This window comes from Cibotium barometz, chromosome 59 (genome assembly GCF_041138505.1).
Source record: "Cibotium barometz isolate CiBa-2024 chromosome 59, ASM4113850v1, whole genome shotgun sequence".
Taxonomy (NCBI): Eukaryota; Viridiplantae; Streptophyta; class Polypodiopsida; order Cyatheales; family Cibotiaceae; genus Cibotium; species Cibotium barometz.
In genome coordinates this window covers 9,419,761-9,426,908 of record NC_141104.1, presented here as the reverse complement: position 1 = coordinate 9,426,908, position 7,148 = coordinate 9,419,761, and positions in this window count along the sequence as shown.

Genomic DNA, 7,148 nt, shown 5'->3' with positions numbered 1-7,148 from the left:
AGAGATGAAAATATCTCATTATTTGTGAGTTTAAAACTCAACCACACATGTGAAATAGGTGCCTCCTTCATGAGGGGAATTCCCCCACATTGAGGTATCAAAAATGCATCATTTCTTCTAAATATCTCTTCTTTTTTAACTAATAACCTTGTCCTTAGTCAACTCTTCATTTTATGTGAGTATTTACTCATTTTTGGGGGGATTTCCTTTTATTCTTCAATTTATCTCCTCCCTACGTTTGGATTAATCTAATTGGTCCTCCATAGGAACCTTAATTCAAAAATTTCAAAAAATCTGGACCCTTAGGCTAAGGTCCTTTTTACCTGATTTCAATTTATTCCAATTGCACATTGGAAATTTCTTTTTGAATATCTGTTTCAAGGGAAACCATTTTAGATACTAGGAGGATTTTTATATCCAAAAATATCTCAATTTTGAATTACCTCCTTCTCTCTCTAGGCCAAAACAGGAAAAAATAGGATCTTTCTTTTATTTCAGAGGGGGGAATAATTATAAGATCAGAAGGGGAGGTTTTTACACCTACACACCTCAAAAGCCGGAGGGAGGAATCCTACATCCTACCCCACTTTAAAAACCCGAGATGTCCTCATCTCGCAAAATTAGAGGAGAACTCTTTTCCAACTGATTCTGGGGTTCCTTATAGTCTGGTGAACCCAAAAGAATCCTGGGATAAAGATCCCTTATATAAAACTCATCATCGGATAATAATTCACTCAGATCGTATAATTCAAATCCTTATCACAATAATGGTCCATTAAATCGATTTTTCTATCTGAACAGTCCTTCATGTAAATTTTCAATTATACAGATTTTTAATTTGACATCCCTTAACTTGATCCACTGGGTTGTGTTAACAGTAGCAAATCTGTCAGCATAATCCACTAATCTCATATTGATTTGCTGAAGTCATTGACGTCATTCGAGTTATGAACATCATCACAAGGACTCGTCCCATTCATCCTCATTATGGTTTAGCTTAGTTTAATACATTTCAACCAAAATTCAAGAATCTTCATTTTTCAATCAGAATCCAAATCAACTCATCAGTTCTCAACCAGAATTTAAAATCATATCAACTGCATTCGAAGAGTCATCATCTGCATAGTATTAATGCTTATAATTTCAAGTCTTTGATTTACTCGTATATACTGCCAGTAAAGAGCTGCAGTTATATCCTCGGTATATACGGGTAGTTACGGTCCCTGGAACTATAAGGTAAATACCATCATGTCTAGGCCTCAAGCAAGTCAGGGATTCCATACAATTGCGGTACTTCCATCTGAAGACCCAATTACCAATTTACGAATTTTAGTTTGAATATCAATTCGTATGTGTTGCTGCCTATTATGTATAGGCAGTGATGTGTGTGAACACACTTAGGACCGTCGGGGCACTTTTTTCCTCTTTAGGAGGTTTTTTCCCCCGGCTTGTATATACGCCCATCCTTCTAGGGCTAACTTATCTTTTGTACATTGACACAATCTAATACACTGTGTGTTGTGTGCTTTCTTGCTTCTTCTTCTCCAAGCTTTGTGTGCTTTCCTACAGCCCTAATTCCAACAATTGGTATCAGAGCAGGCATCGGCTCCTAGGGCTACGCTGCCAGCACCCTTCGACTCACGTTCTCCGATTGAGGTGATTTTTCACGAGCGCTTGCAGGTCTCTTTACTCTCCGTTCACAGAATTTGCATCTGAGGTCGTTTCGGGCTCCGTTTTTGCATTTCAAGTTCTGCACAGGTGTCTTCGTCAATTTCTGCAGAAATTTCGACAGTGCAGTTTTCTACAAAACAGGCATACGTGTTCTATTATGGACCGTGCTACATAGCACAAGTTGTCTTCTGTTCAGTCTTTACTTCATTACAGGTAGCTTTTGCATCAGTTTCAGTCAGTGGCCATGGCTGATAATAGCAATGATGTATTTCGCATGTTGTCTGCTGAAACTGGATGGAGACAGCAACTACCCACTTTGGGCATACATGATGCAGCATGTTTTGGTTGCAAAAGGAGTGTGGAACATTGTGCAGGGTATGGATGTACGTCCAGGTTCTATGGATGTAGGATCTGTTGAGGATGTTGCAGGATCTAGCAGCTCTACTGTTGCTGCTGTTTTACCCACTGCTGAACAAGCTCGTTGGGATGGTAAAGATGCGTAGGCTCATGCCTTGATTGCACTTTCTGTCAAACATAACATCACCCCACATATTCGTTCAGCTAAAACAGCAAAACAAGCTTGGGATATTCTAGCTGGTTTGTATGCAGGTCGTAATAACGAGGCAAAAATCTCTTACCTGCGTAAAGAGCTAGAATTGAAGATTATGCAGGAAGATGATGACATGAATGTTTTTCTTGCTGAGATTAAAGATCTCAAAGAACAATTGATTTCTACAGGTGAGATTATTCCTGATCATTCTCTTGTGCAGACTGTTCTTGATGCTTTACCTGAGACATATCAGACTTTTGCTTCCATGTGGAGACTTCTTGCTGAGGACAGACCTGATGCTGTCAAGTATGATACTTTAGTCAACAAGCTCTTGCAAGAAGCGCAGTCCAAGCAAAACAGGGCGAGGCAGCGTGCAGTTGATCAAGCATTTATTGCTGCTCAGCAGCAGAGAAGAAGTGGTAAGGCAGCCCCTTCCACTGTTTCTTCTCCTATTAGTAGCTCTGCAACTTCTTCTCCTTCCACAGGTAGCAACAATAAGTCTGAGAAGGCTCTTGATAAAGGCAAGAAAAAGACCAGGTGCAACTATTGTAAGGCAAATGATCATGTCATTAAGAATTGCCCTAAGCTAAAGGCTAAAGAGGCAAAGAAGAAAGAGTCAAATGCAGCCACAATAGCGGATGCTTCTACAAATGCAGATTCTGCAAATGTTGTGCAGGATATAGAATGGGCGTTTAGCGTGTATTGCCAGTATGACCCATCTGTACATGATGCATGTTTGGCAGTTTCTGTTGACTCTCATGTATGGTATTTTGACAGTGGTGCTACAAAGCACATTACCTCACATCGTGATATGCTCACTTCTCTTGAGGCTGTCCCTAATGGGAATACTGTCATATGTGCCAATAATGCTTCTTACCCAGTGAAGGGCATTGGTAAAATTATCCTTAGTGCTGCAAATGGCAGCGCTTTCACACTTTCAGATGCTTTGTATGTGCCAGGGATAAAGAAGAATCTATTGTCTGTCTCTGCGCTTGCTAGACTTGGACTTGTAGTCAAATTTGTGGATGACAGATGTACTGTTCATGATTTGACTTCTGGTGATACGATTATTGTATCTGGCACCTTGTTTCGTGGGCTGTATAGGCTCAATTCTTAGTGTGTGGAAGATTCAGCAAATGCAGTTTCTGATGAAAAGGCAGTTTCAGATGCAAAACTATGGCATGCTCGTTTTGGTCATCTGAACTTTGCTAGTTTGCTGCGTTTGTAGAAATTTGATATGGTTGCTTCATTGCCCCCTCTTGAGGCACCATTGAAACATGTTTGTGAAGGCTGTATTTTGGGCAAAATGCAGCGTTCTGCGTTTCCAAAGGATGGTTTTGTGCGGGCCACGAGCGCAAAGTGCAACTTGTACATAGTGATGTATGTGGGCCTATGCAAACTCCGTCATTTGGTAAACACTTGTACTTCGTGACTTTCATTGATGATTACTCAAGGCATGCATGGGTATATCCACTGAAGGCAAAGTCCGAAGTGTTTTTGTGCTTCAAACAGTTTTTACTTATGGTTGAAAATGTATCCAATTGTAATGTGGGCACCCTCCGTTCTAATCGAGGGGGGGGTACATGTCTAAAGAGTTTGATACATTTCTGGCTAGTCGTGGAATAAAACACCAATGTACAGTGCCGTATACCCCTCAGCAAAATGGTGTTGCTGAGAGGAAAAACAGGTCACTTATGGAGATGGCACGATGTATGGTCAAGAGCCAAGCTTTGCCACATGCGTTTTGGCTTGAGGCTGTCATGTGTGCTGCATATGTACTCAACAGGTGTCCCACTAAGGCCTTGCAGTCTATTACTCCATACGAAGCTTGGCATGGCAGGAAGCCTTCTATTAGTCACTTGCGTGTCTTTGGTTGCTTGGCCTATGCTTTAGTGCCTGTGCAACAACGCAGAAAATTGGATGATAAGGCTGTCAAATGCATTTTTGTTGGTTATAGTGCTGAGAGCAAGGGTTACAGATTGTATCATCCGCAGTCAAAGCGTATCTTGATTAGTCGAGATGTTGTTTTTGTGGAAGATGCTGTGCAGCCTTTGTTATCATGTACCAAAGAGACAAGTGTGAGCTCACGGGATGTATTTGATACGTTATTACCTCTATTTACAGGTGGGAATTCAAATGTAAGTCCTAATGAGGCAAATATTCAGCCTATGCAGATTTCAAGCGACATCATAGATCAGCCTATTTCTGATGCAGATTTACAGGATATAATTCATGAGGATAGGGCTGAAAATGAGCAGGCTAGAGGTATGCCTAAATGGCTGGTGCAAACCTTGCGTGATAGTAAAATTGATGCACCTATATCTAGTCGTACTCGTTCAGGTTTTCAGCATGCCTCTTATGCATCAGATTGTTATGCTTTGGCTGTGTCTAGTATGTGTGAAGAGGAAGAACCTCTTTCATTTGATGAGGCACAAAAATCAGAAAATTGGTTGGCTGCAATGCAAAGTGAATATGATGCTATAATCAAGAATGGTACATGGTCTTTGTGTGATTTGCCTATTGGTAAAAAGGCCATTGGATGTAAGTGGGTTTTTAAGTTGAAACGAAAGCCAGATGGCAGTGTTGATCGCTATAAGGCGAGACTTGTTGCAAAGGGTTATGCTCAAGAAAAGGGCATTGATTTTGATGAGACCTTTGCTCCCACTTGTCGTATGACTACCATTCGTAGCATTTGTGCATTGGCAGCTCATAATGGTTGGAATGTACATCAGCTGGACATAAGACTGGGTTCTTGAATGGAGATTTGCATGAGGAGGTGTATGTATTGCAGCCTCGTGGTTTTGTTCAAAGAGGGCAGGAAAACAAAGTGTGCAGGTTGAAAAAGGCTTTATATGGTTTAAAGCAAGCTCCACGAGCTTGGTATAAGAAGATACATGCATATTTGACTGCACATGGATTTCAGAATAGTCCAACAGAAAGCACTTTGTATGTTAAACGTGTGGATGGTGTACATCTAATCATTGCTCTCTATGTCGATGACATGCTGCTCACAGGACCAAATGAGAGTCATATTGCTGATTTTAGTGCTGATTTGAATGCCTCTTTTGAGATGTCAGATTTGGGGCATTTGCATCATTATTTGGGGATACAATTTAAGCAGTGTGATGGAGGTATTGCTTTGTGTCAGACAAAGTATATTGAGACATTGTTGCGGGGAGATTTGGCCTTGAAGACTGCAAGCCTATTGCTACTCCAATGGAGACAGGTTTGAAGTTGAGTCTTCATGATGCTAGAGATCACTTTGATGTCACACTCTATCAGACAGCTGTTGGTTGCCTCATTTATGTATGCATTACGAGGCCGGACATTCAGTTTGCAGTCTCACAGGTGAACAGGTTTATGCATAGCCTAGGGTCTCAGCATTGGAAGGCAGTTAAACGCATCTTTCGCTACTTGAGTGGCACCATACATCTTGGGTTATTTTATCCCAAGGGGGGATCGTTGCCTCCAGATTTACATGCTTTTTCGGACTCAGATTGGGCTGGTTGCTATGACACAAGAGTGTCCACAAGTGGTTTTTGTTTCATGCTCGGTAGCTCATGCATATCTTGGTTGAGCAAGAAGCAACCTACTGTGGCCACTTCTAGTTGTGTAGCTGAGTACAGGGCAGCTTTCACAGCTACGGTTGAGTGTGTGTGGCTCAGACGGCTTATGGCTGCTGACTTGGGTGTTGGACAGGAGTCTGCCACCTCTATCTTCACTGACAGTCAGAGCGCATTGGCAGTAGCGAGAAACCCAGTTTTTCATACTCGCACAAAGCACATTGAGGTGCATTATCACTATGTCAGGGAGAGACTCTCAGCAGGAGAGATCAGCTTGGCCTATGTGCCAACACAGGACAACCTCGCCGATCTTTTCACAAAGGCGCTTCCTCGTGAGAAGTTTGAAGCTTTCCGCAAAGCTTTGGGCTTGCTCCCCTTTGTGGATTGATCTACTTCGGGCATGGCACTCCCCTATACATGAGTGCCAGCTCTCGTTCACACCATCACTCCCAAGGGGGATTTGTTGTCATATACGTATAGGCAGTGACGTGTGTGAACACACTTAGGATCGCCGGGGCACTTTTTCCCTCTTTAGGAGGTTTTTTCCCCCGGCTTGTATATACGCCCATCCTTCTAGGGCTAACTTATCTTTTGTACATTGACACAATCTAATACACTGTGTGTTGTGTGCTTTCTTGCTTCTTCTTCTCCAAGCTTTGTGTGCTTTCCTGCAACCCTAATTCCAACAGTATGAATTTTTTCACACAATTATAACCTTTTACTGCTTCATAAATTTTTGACGTTTTTGGGTTCTCGGTTCATCCTCATTAGCCAATTTGCTTTGATACCAGCTGTAAGATCCCTATCCGCGTAACGAATTCAAGGGTGCTAGCAGCAGAAGTAGCACTTCTTGCATGGGGTAGGGTCCCACACTTGGGGCCTCGCCCACGGATGTCCCAACAAGAGACTAATCCATCGATTCTTCCAAAACCGAACCCGAAAAAACTTCCCTTGCCCGGAAAGCACAGGCGATTCCTCCAAGATAAATTTTTCTCTAACGTAGTCAAAAGCCTTAACTAACTGAATTGGTCTGACCGAACCCATAGTATCAAAGTCAGATCAACGAAAAGATTGCACTTGGAACATAGAGACCAACGCTTTTTTCCTCATTGAGAGGCACAACCGTTGATTCTTTTCCATAGAACAATTTTTATCCGGGATTTACTTCATCTATCATACCATAACAGAATTGAGTCTCATTTTAGGGATCCATTAGTCCAGCCTAACCCCATCCAGTCCCATGCCACTGTAGTGATGGGATCCAATTAAGAATTTGGTTAGGTTTTATCCCGAGTACCAAGGAAAAGAGTTCCCAGGCCCCCTAGCCGAATATTCATGCAAACTTAAAACTAGTCACACCACTT